Source organism: Mesoplodon bidens, assembly GCF_964165515.1.
Source record: "Mesoplodon bidens genome assembly, chromosome: 10".
NCBI classification, from domain to species: domain Eukaryota; kingdom Metazoa; phylum Chordata; class Mammalia; order Artiodactyla; family Ziphiidae; genus Mesoplodon; species Mesoplodon bidens.
In genome coordinates, this window is record NC_138172.1 from 4,751,028 (window position 1) to 4,766,532 (window position 15,505).

At 38.3% G+C, this 15,505-nt stretch overlaps 1 protein-coding gene and 1 pseudogene across 4 annotated transcripts in view; both read left to right on the plus strand.

The window, feature by feature from the left end:
* Positions 1 to 15,505, plus strand: part of TMCC1 (transmembrane and coiled-coil domain family 1) — a 221,000-nt gene that overhangs the window by 73,924 nt on the left and 131,571 nt on the right. The gene's annotated exons all lie outside the window — the stretch shown is intronic.
* On the plus strand, positions 4,437 to 6,664 carry LOC308624129 (large ribosomal subunit protein eL39-like; annotated as a pseudogene). Its single transcript has one exon. The product of its transcript is annotated as a large ribosomal subunit protein eL39-like (transcript).

Here is a 15,505-nt window from a genome sequence, read left to right on the forward strand (position 1 = left end):
CCGTGTCCTCAAGTCCATTCTCTACGTCTGTGTCTTTATTCCTGTCCTGCCCCTACGTTCTTCATAACAGACTGCCAACAAACACATGAAAGAATGCTCAACATCACTAATCATTAGAGAAATACAAATCAAAACTACAATGAGGTATGACTTCACACCAGTCAGAATGGCCATCATCAGAAAATCTACAAACAGTAAATGCTGGAGAGGGTGTGGACAAAACCCTCTTGCACTGTTGGTGGGAATGTAAATTGATACAGCCACTGTGGAGAACAGTATGGAGGTTCCTTAAAAAACTAAAAATAGGGCTTCCCTGGTGGCGCAGTGGTTGAGAGTCCGCCTGCCGATGCAGGGGACACGGGTTCGTGCCCTGGTCCGGGAGGATCCCACATGCCGCGGAGCGGCTGGGCCTGTGAGCCATGGCTGCTGGGCCTGTGCTTTCGGAGCCTGTGCTCTGCAAAGGGAGAGGCCACAGCAGTGAGAGGCCCGTGTACCGCAAAAAAAAAAAAAAAAACAAACCTAAAAATAGAACTACCATATGACCCAGCAATCCCACTACTGGGCATATACCCTGAGAAAACCATAACTCAAAAAGAGTCATGTACCACAATGTTCATTGCAGCACTGTTTACAATAGCCAGGACATGGAAGCTACCTAAGTGTCCATCGACAGATGAATGGATAAAGAAGATGTGGCACATGTATACAATGGAATATTACTCAGCCATAAAAAGAAATGAAATTGAGTCATTTGTAGTGAGGTGGATGGACCTAGAGTCTGTCCTACAGAGTGAAGTAAGTCAGAAAGAGAAAAACAAATACCATATGCTAACACATATATATGAAATCTAAAAAAAAAAAAAAAAGACTTTTTAAAAAGGATCACTCTGGCTGCTGTGTGAATAGACTGCAGGGGGTCGAGGGTGGATACTCGGAGCACCTGTTAGGAGTCTGTTGTAGAATCTAGGCAAGAAAGGATGATACTGAAAGCAGGGTCTTAGGTGCCTTAAATAGAGCAGTCAGAGAGATCGAAGCAAGAGAATAACAATGGTCAGTTTGAAAGATTTTGAAGGTCCCAATAGTATGTCCCTGGAAGGCAAGTGGAGTTAATTAACAGTATGTCAAGAAAGGGATTCTCTATGAAGAAAAGAATAATGAGCTTTGATGTAGATTTTATGCAACATCATAAAACATTTTAGAAAAACTACTAAATTATTCAGCAGAGGCCCAATGAAAAAATCAAAATTTAAGGAGTTGGCAATTGAATACACGTTTTCATGACAGTAGGTTAGAGATAGGCCATGTTTTGAAGCAATGGTAAGATTCGTAGTGGTTCAGAAGTCAAGTATACATTTCATGGTGTAAATTGAGATTATTTAAGTAAATGCTTTGAAATTTCAGTGTAGTACAGTTGACCCTTGAACAAAGTGGGAGTTCAGGGTGCCAGTCCCCCACCCAGTTGAAAATCCACATATTGCCATCTCTGCATCAAAAACAAAGGAATTGATATAGAGCGAACTTATGGTTGGGAAGGAGGGAAGGGTGGGGAGGAGGGATAGTTGGGGAGTTTGGGATTGACATGTTCACAGTGCTATGTTTGGAATGTTGACCGACGGGGACCTACTGTGTAGCACCGGGAATTCTGCTCAGTGTTGTGTGGCAACCTGATTGGGAAAATAATTTGAGGGGGGGAAAACGATTTATAAAGTGTACAACTGCGTAAAAAACCAAACCAAAACAAAAAAAACCCCAAAAAACCCCCAAAGGAGTTGATAAATTACTCACCCAAGGACAGGAAGCTGAAACAGTTTGGTTTGGATAGAATCCGGACTCAAACCCTAATTCTTTTGAATTCACTATTGTGATCTCTAATCAAACACAAACTTTCCCCCCACACCTAGTTAAAGATCTGTAAGATGAAAATACAGGTGCTGTATTTATTGAAAAAAATCCACATGTAAGTGGACCTATGCAATTCAAACCCATGTTGTTCAAGGGTCAATTGTATATAAATGTGCCACAGTATTAGGCTAGTGTTATGTTTAAGAATAACGTGGCGACATCAGGGTAGAAATGGACAGTAGAGTTAGAGGAGAAAGGAGGCCTGCTAATTCAGAGTAGTTTAATTTGGTTCAGTTCCCTCAAGTTTCTGTATATTGTAATTGTTGTTTTATGATCAGTCAAACTTGTAAACACTCAGGTTACTTGTAACATTATAAAGCCAGATTTTATACCTTATTCTCAAATAGAAGAATGTAAAATAATTGATGATTAAAATGTGCTTGATTATAATGGAAAATAGTGTTAAAAAAAAAAAAGCTGCTGTCCTTCATTTGCCATTTACTAGCAAGTGATTTTAGGCAAGTCGCTTAACTATCTCATCTTTTAGTGCTCCTGCCCATTTTTTTCTTTGTTTATGATGTAGAATATGAAAAATTGTATAGATGAAAGTGCAAACCTGGTTAAGCATACTAAGGCTTTCATGGTGATATCTTCGTTTAGATGCTCTTCTGTTATATCTTTTATAAAATACCGTGGGATCAGAAATGTTTTCCCCCATGTATGTTTGTTCGTACATTTGTTCAATATTGTTTATAGAGTGTTTGACCTAGCATTGTTTTAGGTTAGGGATCTGCAGACTTTTTCTGTAAATAGTCATTTAAATATTTTTGACCATATGGTCTGTCTTGCAACTACTCAACCATGTCGTAGCATGAAAGCAGTCACCCATAATATGTAAATGAATGGGCATGCCTGGGTTTGACTGTGGTGAACAGTATCTGGGCCTTGGCCCATACTTTGCCCACCACAGTTTTAGGTGCTAAGAATATATGAGTGAATAAAACAGACAGAAATACTCGGCCTGGTGAAGTTTAAGAGGAGGTAAACAAAACATATAAGTAAAATGCACAATATGACAGTTGTGAAAGAAGATAAGGAATTCTAGGGCAGGAAATTTTAAGCAGAGTGATCGGGGAAGACCTCACTGACACATGAGCAAAGACCTGAAGGATGTGAGGAGATAACTAGGGAGAGAGCAGACCAGGCAGAGGGAAGAGCAAAGGGGAAGGTCCCAAAGGCCTATACTATAAAGAAATTTTACTGAGGTTGGGTTTTGGGGGGCATTGTTAAGGGGAGAAAATGATAATGCACATCAAGGCCATAAGTCATAGCCTCCTGTCTACATGTGCCAGATGGGTGAGGAGCAATACTTAGAATACTTCTTACTAATGAGAACTTGAGCTGTATGCATTATTTAAACTTATGTTGTATGGTTTAAGTGTTAGTACTTTTCATCTTGTTAAAAAACAAAGTTCAACTGAGCAAATTTAAGGATCTTACTGACTTTATTCAACGATTTATGAATTGGACAGCCTTCAGTCTTAAGCAAATAGAAGGAACTCTGAAGAGCTGTACAAAATGAAAGACTTCTATAGGCCGAAGGGAGCAGGAACAAGGAAGTTATACTAGGCAGAAAAGTATATTGGTTATTGCTAGGTTACTTTCCCTGTAGAGGATGGCAGGGGTTACCTAACTAATGCTGATCAGGCAATTCCTGATTGGCTGGTTTGAGTCCATTTCTGGGAGAGACAAAACTGTAATTTAGTTCTCAGTTTGACAATGTGAGGATTAGCATAAGTGACTCCATTTGGGGCCTGTTGTCTTGTTTTTAACAAGCTTACTGTGCTTAGATGTAGCTTTTAGAATAGTCATGTCAAGTTGCCTAGTCTAAGGTGTAGTTTCAGGTCACTCTTCTAAAGTGTATTTGTCCTCTTTCTCATTTTCTATTTATGTACATATATGAATACACACAAATGTTTATACTATTCAAACACATTTCTAAATATGTAAATTAAAATTATCTTTTTTATTAAATGGGACCTTTCTTTACAACAGATACTTTTATCCCACCAATAATTATCCCTTAAGTACTCCTCAGTTGGAGATTGGCACTTTGAGAGAGATGAGAGCTACATATAAATCATGTTACAACCTTATTTTCAGAGACCTCACAGTCTTGTTGGGACAGCAAGATTTATGTAAGTGGCAATTAAAGAAGCAGTGTGATGTGGTATAATCAAGCCCAGAAGTCAGGATCCTACAGTTTTGGGTTCTAAGAATGCCTCATTTCTGGTTTTTTTTTTAATATCAGTGTGACCTTAAACAAATTAAATTCTCTAGGTTTCATTTCCTTCATTTTCAAGATGAGGTCATTGTACTAAATAATATTTAAAGTTCTAATTTGAAAGTTAGAAGCAGGATAAAGTGATGACATGTTTACAGCTGAGGTGGTTGATCCAATCACTGTAGGCTCTACTTGGCCACCTAGAGGTCTGAGGCTATTAATATCTATAGCATATTTTAACCCTTTCTTATCAGTTAAAAGCTTTGTTAGAGAACACTATATAATCAGCTGTTACTGAAATTAAGGACAGTAGAAGTTCCTAGAAGGGAGAGCTAAGTATGGGGTCAAGTTGTTGACAGGGGCTTTATAGAGAATGTGCTCCTTGGAGATGTTTTAGGAGTATGAAGCACACTCAGTATAGATCTTCTCCATTGTAAGACAACACAATACATGCAGATTTCACGTTTCAAAATAGCTGAGATGTGCTTTAAAAAAGAAGAAGAAGAAATTCCTCTTTCTTCTCCGCCATCCTATATGTGGTTGAATTTTCTCCTTGCCATGTCTTCTCACAAACTTTCAGGGTCAAGCGATTCCTGGCGAAGAAACAAAAGCAGAATCGTCCCATTCCCCAAAGAATTCGAATGAAAGCTGCTAATAAAATCAGGTATGTCTCCAAGAGAAGACATAGGAGAAGAACCAAGCTGGGTCTGTAAGGAGCCCCACACATGAGATGGCACACATATTTATGCTGTGTCAGGGTCACTTGCATCTTACCATATCACTCTGAAAACATCACTACCATCAGAACAGCTGGATGTGTTTTACTGGGAAAATGATTTTTCTCTTTGTGTCAGTGTTTCTGCACTAGTGTTTGGCTCAGTAATAAATATGTGAGACCTTTACAAAAAAAAAAAAGGAAAAAGAAGAAGAAGAAACCCCAATTGTGAGCCTCTCAAGAGCTAGGACCATGTGCTAGTTATCTTTATTTATACCCCGCATAGAACCCTAGGGCCTAGCCAGTATGAGGACTGTGTGAAGGGAAACTTTGAGGTTAGTGATCTTGGTTCTCTATTTAAAGGTTAATATCACTTCAGAGCTCACTATCACTTTCCTGTTTATAGATGAAGTTAGAAAAAGTAATATACCTTTATTAGGCTGCAGTTAGGGAAGTTTTGTGGGCTGCTTTCAGTTTGGACAGAGAGAAAGGGAATTTTTTTGCCACTTTATTATTTAATTTTATTATTCATGATGGTTATTACATCTGTTTGAAGATCCATAAAATTGATTTTCTACCCACTGGGAAATAATTGGGCTATTTAAAACCATAGGCTACAAACAAATCTCCTGAGGTGCATGAGAGCACATTTCTCTCAAGAAAGGGAATTTTTTTGTAATGCCTGGCTGAATCTGGAAATTAGAGAAAAGAAGAAAGGGTTGAGGCAGGCAGGTGAGGTAGAAGGAGAGAGGTAGGTTTACTCTTCCTGTTGTAATTCCTACGTTTTGGTGGCTAAGAGCCCAAAATGTTGGGATGATTTCACACTGAATAGTCTGAACCACCTTTGATAGAATCATGGTTTCCAGGCCTACGTGTGGATTTTCCATGCAGTGGGACTACATAGCTGCGGGCAGGGCTCAAGGGAAAGGCACCACCTGTCACCTTCCTCCTGTACCGGAGGTCCCACGCAGCACCGCCCCAGCTGCTTACACTGCCTCCAGGCTGGCACCTCAGGAGCAGCAGGAGCTTCAGACGTCTTTCCCCATCGGCCCGTATCTCCACAAGGTGGGATCGGGCCTGTGCAGGCCCGGAAGGACTTCCCAGCTGAGGCCAACGCTGGAAAATGCATACAGAGCTCAGCATCTGCCGCTGTCTGGAGTTCATCTTTGAATTACCTCTCAAAAACCCATTCCTTCTCATTCTTACTCAGTAACAAGTAATTTGTAGACTTAGAGTTTGTGAATTATCCAGCGTTTATAAATAAGGAACTCTATCCTCTGTGGTAAATTGCACCAGGATGACATTCTGCTCTGTTCAAATGAAAGGGAGATTTGTAAGATTGAATTAATTGAGCTGCGAGCAAAACCAGAAAGCCCAGGTGTAATGTTCTCCCACGGGGGAAGAAATGAGATGATGGGAAGGGTAATTCCTGTTGTTCACCACAAGGTGGTGCCCCTAGACCAGGAGAAGTAGGTGGAAGTGAGGGGATGACTCCTACTGACAGGCCATTAATAATGATGGGATTATACCTTGAGAAGTAACTAGTACAGGGAATCGTTAGGATATGGGCTGGATTGAGTAGTGACTATCATATAGTGGTAGGTGCTCTTTTAAAATACTGAACTGAATTGATAACTATGGAAATGGAATAGACAATAGTAGAGTAGGTAGAATTTAATGACAGTGTTAGAATTTAAAATAATTAAAGAGAAACAAAATTTAAAACCCAAAGGTATGCTTGGGAGAACTAGTAAAATAATGTCTGTTTTCCTAAAAAACAGTTGAAAATTGTAGTTTTTAAATGAAAACCAATACAGATCTCTCTTTTTTGTGTATTTAGTGTCAGTTAGGGAGCTGACGCTGTTAAGGGAATATTTTATTCCCTATCAAGGGAATCATATGGGAATGCAAAAGTAGGAATAAGAGATGAAGATGTATTTTGGCTTTTTTAGTTGTTCTCCAGTAAAGGTACTTTATAGAACAAAACTTGCGTGCCAAAGGAAGTAACTTTTAGGTTTATTGACCCTAGCTTAGATGTCTAGAGTGTGTATGTTTCTTTTAATATAGTATATTTATGTAGTGACCCAAAAGATATCTTTATTATCCTTAATGATCCTACGTTGACTTTTTTTTTTTTTTTTGGCTGTACACGGGCCTCTCACTCTTGTGGCCTCTCCCATTGCGGAGCACAGGCTCTGGACGCGCAGGCTCAGCAGCCATGGCTCACGGGCCCAGCCGCTCTGTGGAATGTGGGATCTTCCGGGACTGGGGCACGAACCCGCGTCCCCTGCATCGGCAGGCAGACTCCCAACCACTGCGCCACCAGGGAAGCCCCTACGTTGACTTTTAATATGGTTGTCCTAAGAGTGGAATTGAAGGTATAGATAGGATGTTCTTGACCTTGCTAAGTTTATCATGCACAGTTGTCATCATAGGGATGCCTCCTCAAGTTTTGTTTGGTTTTGTTTTTTAAATCTGAGTTGTATTCCTTCTGTTCCAAGCAGCAGCTTTTGTGAGAACGCTCAACATAATGCAAAGTCAAGTTCACTCTTTAAGTTAAATTTAACCTCCTTTTCCTTTATATTGCAAAATATATAGAGTCTTTAGAGTAATTAGACCTGTAAAGGGATGTATTGTAGTATGTGACTTAACTTCTGCTTTCCCCTTTTATTCACAAGGGATTTGAGTACTTTACCAATAGCCTTGAATCTTAGGAGTGGGGGAGAATTTTAGCACTCAAAGTCCACTACTCTTCTGTTTATCCAGAACACTGATACAAGGATTTGTCTTGGGACTGTTAGCTTCCGAAGACTTATAGGTAAATAAATAGGCAGAAGGACAGACCAGGATCATGTATTATAGAAGATAATCACTAGAACAGATTGGTTTTTCTTCCGCGATCATAGTACAGCATTTTATCTAAAGAAAGGTAGACAACTTTGGCCAGTTAGCATAATATTGGGCTTTAGTAAGTGTTTGTTAAAAATTGACTTATTTTGATGTTACCTCCTTATGTCCTGTGATCTTGTCAGTCAGTAGGAGCAGACCGGATTTCACTTTTGAGCTTTCATACTTCAGGGTCAGCGTATATTTATTATGCATTAATTTGTGTCTCTCATTTTATGTATAGTTAGACTTTGAAAACATCTTTTTTCCTAAATAGAATCATTTAAAATATATAAAATATGTTTGATTTCAAAAATTAATATTATGACAAATCCCTTTGTAAAAAGGATTAGCAAGGATTTATTGGTTTATATATTATAAAAATATTCATATCTTCAGCCCAAGATCAAGTCAAATATTTATTAAGAACTGACAATTACATTTTATTTTATCACGGTAACGTCTTACTAGAGTGAGGAGCCGTGACACAGATTTCGATATTGTAATAACAAGGAAGCTAAGAATTTAGAAACCTTCGGTTACAAAATGAGTCCCTTGCAACACAAATGATTTTCAGTCAAAAGATCACTGGCTATTGCCAGGTGATTAGCAAAGACTCAGAGACTGTTCAGCTTTTGGGCTAATCCTAATCAAGCTCCTCACTTTACAGGTCCAAAAATGTTAAAACCTGCCTGAGGTAACGCAGCTAAGTTATGAGTGATATCAGGACCAGATCCCTGGGTTCCTTCTGATTCTGTGTTCAGCATTCTCGCCTCTTTATCCTGTTGACTATGTCAAAGAATCGAAGAACACCAGTTCTTTCAAGTAGGGGACAAAAAAGTTTTTCCTTTTTCCAAATATTGGTAACTTAGATAAGCTTTTTGAATGAGGGCAGAAATCTAAGAGCAGTGACAAAGGCTGATTTCAACCATACCCTTGTTTGGTTTCTTATGTTAATACTTTTAAATAACTTGTCATCTTTTACAGTAACAATGGAAATAGAATACTGTAATGATTCCCTAGAGTTATTTTAATACTGTTCATAATTAAAATATGAGCAATGACATTCTGGACTCTCAGATATCTAAATAAAATAATAAGGAAAAGTGTATTAGTTATATATAGTATGTAAAATAAGGCCTCTTCTATTTAGTTAGATAGGCAGTTAAATAGCCTCCATGGAGCTATTTCTGCATTGTGAGGTTGAGACTGGGGTGGAAAAGAGAGTTCATACTTAAAGTCTCATATTAACCATAACATAATTTGCAGAATTATAGTTAAGGGATGAAGGTGAGAACTATCCTTTATCATCTTTCTTATGGCCTTAAGATACCAAGAAACCTGCCCTGAGAATACTGAGGGTTTTTTTTTTGTTTGTTTGTTTTTTGTTTGCTGCGTTGGGTCTTCGTTGCTGCACCTGAGCTTTCTCTAGTTGTGGCGAGTGGGGGCTACTCTGTGTTGTAGTGCACGGGCTTCTCATTGTGGTGGCTTCTCTTGTTCTGGAGCACAGGCTTTAGGCCTACGGGCTTCAGTAGTTGCAGCACACGGGCTCAGTAGTTGTGGCTCATGGGCTTAGTTGCTCTGCGGCATGTGGGATCTTCCCGGACCAGGGCTCGAACCCATGTCCCCTGCATTGGCAGGAGGATTCTTAACCACTGCGCCACCAGGGAAGCCCAAGAATACTGAGTTTTAATGACTCATTTGATAATTGAGAATCTTTTCCACGTAGTTGGTAGTAGTCTTTGCAAGAATGTTTTATGGAAGTGACTTTGTTTCAGTATCATTGTATGGGATCATACTCAGCTTTTTGAGTGTCTGGTGTAATTTAAATTACACATCCACATGTAATTTAAGTTGCATGTCAGCTTTTTGAGGTAGGTCTGATCTCCTTTGTTACAAATGAGGTAAGTAGGGCTTAGGGAAAATTTTAAATTTGCCTAAGACTAGTGAGCTAGTACATGGCTGAGTCTAAGTCTTTTGCTCGACTCTGCTAAGCACAGGTGCCTTAATATTGTAAGTTTGTTATCATTTACTTAGTGTGAAGAGTATAATATAAAGGCAAAGAGTGTAGAAAATCTTAGAAGGCTCTAGACTGCCAAAAAATTGGTAACCTCCCAACCAGTTGGAAGATACATCTAAGTAGACTAATTTTCCTGAAACACCTAAAGAAAAAAATTAAACAGTTCGTCTTAACGATTAAATTAAAACAAGATTTGAAGTCTGATAATCAACTCTTATATTAGAAATGAATAAAGTAGAAATTTAACTAAAAGAAAGAAGTGTTTCTCATTTTCATATCTATGTCAAAAGGCCATAGTGAAATTGCTCAAAGTCCAAAAGTAACCACAGTCTTATTAACCTCCCCTGTTTTAAAAGTAGGAAATGAGGGGCTTCCCTGGTGGCGCAGTGGTTGAGAGTCTGCCTGCCGATGCAGGGGACGCGGGTTCATGCCCCGGTCCAGGAGGATCCCACATGCCGCGGAGCGGCTGGGCCCGTGAGCCATGGCCGCTGAGCCTGTGCGTCCGGAGCCTGTGCTCCGCAACGGGAGAGGCCACAACAGTGAGAGGCCCACGTAATGCAAAAAAAAAAAAGTAGGAAATGAGAAGTAATTGACTGATTTATCTTTGCCTCCAGGTAATCTGACTGGTGGCAGGTAACATGGCAGTTAGTAGCAATGATTATTTTTAATTGTGTGTTTTTCTTGTCATCCCCTGCCCTGCCAAGTTTCTATAGCCATCTGGAGAGGTAAGGCAAGAGTGCTGGAGCATTGTCCTAAGAAAGTTCTACTTCTCTTTTTGAGCCTTGAATTAACACAACATCTTAAATTGGGGGGTACTTCTGCAGTCATTAAGCTTGGTAACATTCTCCCCAGGTGGTTGTCTGGGCTCCCAGAAAAGCCCATTCTACTTGTGGATGCCTCTGTTAGGCAAATCTAACATGTTAAACCGAAATCTGGTTCCTTGTATTTCTCCAGTTAGGGCCAATCAGAATGTGTACTGTCTCTGCAGGTATGAATTGCTTTCGCAGTGTGTTCTCTCTGAATAGTCCCTTCTCGAGGCTAATAATCCCTAGTCCTTGGGATATTCTTTCTTTCTTTCTTTCTTTCTTTCTTTCTTTCTTTCTGTCTTTCTGTCTTTCTGTCTTTCTGTCTTTCTGTCTTTCTTATTTATTTATTTATTTATTTATTTGCGGTACGCGGGCCTCTCACTGCTGTGGCCCCTCCCGTTGCGGAGCACAGGCTCCTGACTTTTTTATTTTTTAATTCAACAAATATTTATTTATCCAAGCATTCTAAGTGTAGAATGCAGTAGTGAATCCTCGCAAACACTGTACTGTGAAGTTATCTCTATATCATAAGTGAGGAAACAAAAAATTGAGGTTGAAGTGATTGTCAAGTTCACACAACTGGTAAGAAGTTTATTGGATATCAGAACCAAGTCTTTCTAGCTCCAAAAGTCATGCTTTTGACCACTACCCTTTACTGCTGTGGGTCTTGCCAAGAAAAATCTTGTAGCCATCAGTAAGGCCTGGAGCAGATAGCTCAAAGAGAAAACTGACCTAAAGAATGGCCTTCTAGCTATGAGATTCTGGGATGCCAAATGAATTTGGAATCTCCCTGGGTTCCACCAGGAAACTCCAAATCAGGAAGATTCTTGGCAGTCACAGATTTAAATTTGTGGTTTAAACAATTCACTAAGGACCCTAGAGCCCCATGAAAAATATGGAGCGCTTCACGAATTTGAATGTCATCCTTGTTCAGGGGCCATGTTACTGTACTCTGTGTTCCAATTTTAGTATATGTGCTGCTGAAGCAAGCACTAGGGTGTTCTTTCACATTGTAATTTTGAATATTTAGTCACACTGGTCCATCAACTCTTGGTTGTTCTAGTTCTTCAGTAATTCTTAAATGATGGTCTCCAGAACAAAGTACAATGTCCAGATACGGTTACAGTGGTGACTAGAGCTTAGCTATTGCTTTTCTAATTCTAAGGTCTTATATGCTTCTTTTAATATAGACAACTCTATTTTGAAGCTGTTTTTCCTTTTTGCAGTTTGACTTATTTTTCATATCATCTTTGATTTTTACCTGGGGAAAATCATAGAATTTAATTCAGAGCAGTTGAAAATTTTGTAGATAGTGCTTTAAAAATATAGATGCTCAGTAATTTTGAGAATGTTAGAAGACTTTTCTAGTGAACTTTTTGTTTTGTCTTAAAAAAAAAAATTCCCAACTCAAAATAATAGAAATTTCAGCCTCTGAAATTGTAATAAAGTATCTCTCAGAAAATCAGAAGTGATGATATGGATTGGTCTGGGTCTGTAGGGCCCTAAGAGGAAGAAATTCTTGTTAGCAATTTACTTATTTTCAGGATAGTGGATAGTAAGATAGCAAATGTTGCTTTTCCACCATATTTGTGATTTTATGATCTTCTTAGACGTCACATAGTTTTTTAAAAAAATAATGTTCTGAAGAGCTGGCACTTCTGTTTTAACTGTTAGAAAAATTTGATCCTACAGTGCAAAGTTGTAATCTGGAAAGCAGTATTTGACATTTGAATATTGCTTTCCTGGTTTGGGGGTGAATTTTTTTAGTTTAAGAGAAATTCCCAGATTTAATTTCTGAGCTAGAGTCTTAATCAGTTGTTGACAATTTAATTTGAACTTAAACTTTCTTTTTAGCAAATATCAGTACCAGGGAATTAATTCATTCCCTGGCTTAGCTGGGAAAGATGTTTTTAGAAAGCTTTACTACCACTATTTCTAGAGGCCCTCTGTTGGTACCTTCTGGTACTGCTGAGAGTATTGTTTAATGAAATTGCTAATTCTTCTGCATTGTACTAGTGATTCTTACTGGCTGCAGTGTATTTTAAACATAATTTTCTTGGTTAACCCTAATAATAATCCCAAAGTCTTATTTTTAATTACCAACCTGGTTTTGGAGCTAATTTTTAACAAATGTTGGCACAAATTCTGAACTTTTGCAGAGACCCTGTGGTTGGTAAATAACTTCAGGATTTTTACTTTGGTCAATAAGGTTGTTTTGGTTTTAAATAACAGAAAGTAGACAATGTGCTTTGAAAACCTAATTTTTTTTTCTTTTTTTTTTTTTTTTTTTTGCGGTACGCGGGCCTCTCACTGTTGTGGCCTCTCCCGTTGTGGAGCACAGGCTCCAGACGCGCAGGCTCAGCGGCCATGGCTCACGGTCCCAGCCGCACCGCGGCATGTGGGAGCTTCCCGGACCGGGGCACGAGCCCGTGTCCCCTGCATCGGCAGGCGGACTCTCAACCACTGCGCCACCAGGGAAGCCCTGAAAACCTAATTTAATTTAAATGTGCTCGCCTTTCTAAAGGTGCTGGATATAGTGATTTTCCAAAGACTCATTCATCATTCCCTTGCCTTCTTTTTAGAATACTACTTATGACAACATGAACAAATAATAAAGCATTCTGATAGTGTGCTATAATAAAGCATTTTGAGAGTGTGCTCTAAACAGTAATGTACTTGAAAACTAATTTCAAGGATAACAGTATTTTCAATGTTAATTGAAATGGACTTGATATGTTCTGAGGATCACTTCCAGTATTAAGATTTTGGAGAATCCAGCTTAGGCCTTTAAAGGTAGATAAATTCAGTCAACTTAGTTTGAATTTTTAGATTTAGGTTGGAGGGATAATGAAAGATATCCTCACACGCCCCCTCTGGGCGTGTGTGTATGTTTGTACGTATGTATGAGTGTATGTGTACCTGTACACAATTGCCACATACATGGTGTAAGCTTGATGGAGAGTTGGATAGTCCATTTCTTTGCCACTAGTTCTGCACTCTTTTGCCAAGAAAGTCACTTTATTATTTTGATATTTTGGAAGATTATTTGGGTGCCCTTAAGGTCTGATGCTGAACATTTATTTATACATGGTTGGTGGTACACTGTTTATGAGTATTTAATATCTATTGAAAATTCATAATCATATAGATAGGCCTCCTATGACCTAATTTTTAAAAAAAATAACGGAAAGTTCATTAACAGTCTAGAGTAGTGGCCTCCAAATTATTTTGCTCACCCACACCTTTTAGTGTATCTCTAATGTTTTTATATTTTATGTATTTTAATATTTTATATAATTGTTCCTATATATTATGTATCTCATATAACACAAAAATAGATATGAAAAGGATGAATAAAAAATATAAATGAAAGTTATAATGTTTTCTTTCCATGACTCATTGCTTGTCTTGTATACACACTGTGGTGCATGTATCCTGTATTTAGACCAAAATTAAAAGTCAGGATAATTTCCCTCTAAAGAATTTTTTGATAATATGAAAATCATTTGTACTTGTCTTAGAAATATGACACTAGTACAATATAAGAACAAATTTTACAATACAACTGTCCAGTTTTGAGGTAGGCTGCCTTGGGGTGATGAGGCAAAGGCTGGAGAACCACACATCATGCATGTTGTAGGAAAAATCCATGACTCCAATTGAGAGTTGGACGAAATGACTTCTAATATTTCTTCTAAGATTCTGGGACTATAGATAGGAATTCATAGGTTGAGCACTTAAATTTAAAACACTGCGGGGAAGTTAGGCTGTGAATGAAGAAGTGGCTCAGGAGTATGCTAGGAAGTTGTTGCACTTCATCCAAACCTCTGCTTAGCTCTTCTGCTGTCAGCTTTAGAAATTTGAAGGTTTCTGATTCTCAAGCCATCTCTACGTAGGAAAAAGTATTAAGGTATCTTTCAAGCCTATAGCCTGACTAAATGGGAGAGTAAATATATAAGCAACAAGGGATTCCAACAATGGACTTTATCATTTACTCTGCTTCATTATATCAAAGAGAGAAAAATGAAAACAAGTTTAGAATAGATGAGCAAATATTTTAAAGTGTATAGTATCACAGATGGCTTAGTAAATATGTTTTTGATTTGTTAAATTCCGTGTAACATATATAAGTACTATTTCATTAAAGTTAGTCTGTTCTGCAGTAGAACTTGAACAGCTTCATCTTTTAAACCTCAAAATTCTATCACCTTAAAAACCTTAGCTTCTCCCTAAACTCCCTTTTTTTGTTTTTGGTGAGGGGATGGTTAGTTTGTGAAATCCAACTAACAAAGGTAAGTCAGCAATAAACCTACAACTTCTTCACTATACATATCTTGATTTGAGTATTGTGAATGTGACTGCAGTGCTATAGAGTACCTGCTGAAGTTTTTCTGTTGTGGTGGTGGTTTTCTTCTTTCCTGGTTTATATAATACCCTGTTCTCTCTCATTGTTAACACAGAGGCAAAAGCCCTTCTGCACCAGTGAATCTAAAAGTGATACTGGAATCACCAAAACTTGAGATTTTTTTTCATAATGGCTGATCCTGTATTTATTGAGAAGATTTGCATCTCAACAGCATTTTTCTCTTAGCAATGTAAAAATCACGAAATGAATGAAAGGCCGTAAGAGTGAAATAGAGCTCTAATTCTGATCTATTTATTTCTGAGCATTTCTTTATAAGAAGTTTAATAGTGGACTAGTGCTTCAGAGGAACTGAAGATTGGTATATAACCTCCCCCATATGGATGCTCTGTGGAAAATGTTTTCTAGGACTTTACCATAATAGAGACTTATTAGAACATATACAATCTTAGGGAGCATACTCTTGGTTTATTAGTAAAAGTCTCCTGTTAAGCAGTTATGCAAATGCACATTTAAATAACCACCTTAGGACTAGAATATCTTAAACATTGCTTTCTGGCTTAAGCTCACCACAGGCTTTCCAACAACT